A 477-nucleotide genomic window follows, 5' to 3' on the forward strand; every position below is an offset into this window, starting at 1 on the left:
GTTTTCACAATGCATCAGGCTTGTCTATATGTTTATTTGCAAACTTCAAACGTTGATTTTTGTGGTGAGGATGTAGAAGTGGTTTTCTTCTGATGACTCTTCCATGAAGATCATATTTGTACCTCTTTATAGTGGAATTTTGTACCACAACTCCAGTGTCTGCCAGGTCTTTCTGGATGGATTGTGTAGTCTAACGTGGGTTTGGACTTGCTTTTCTCACAATCATGCGAGCTGTTCTGATATTTTTCTAAGTCTTCCAGATCTTGCTTTAACTTCCACTGTTCCTGATGATGGCCATTTCTTGATTACATTCCGAACAGAGGATATTAGCATCTGAAAACGCTTTGCTATCTTCTTATAGCCTTCTCCTGCTTTGTGAGTGTCAACTACTTTCAGTTTCAGTTTTCTAGACAACTGCTATTATACAAATGTCTAATCTGTCATTTGATGCCTTTTGGAGATTTTTTCATCTTTTCT

Source organism: Etheostoma spectabile, chromosome 21, assembly GCF_008692095.1.
Source record: "Etheostoma spectabile isolate EspeVRDwgs_2016 chromosome 21, UIUC_Espe_1.0, whole genome shotgun sequence".
Taxonomy (NCBI): domain Eukaryota; kingdom Metazoa; phylum Chordata; class Actinopteri; order Perciformes; family Percidae; genus Etheostoma; species Etheostoma spectabile.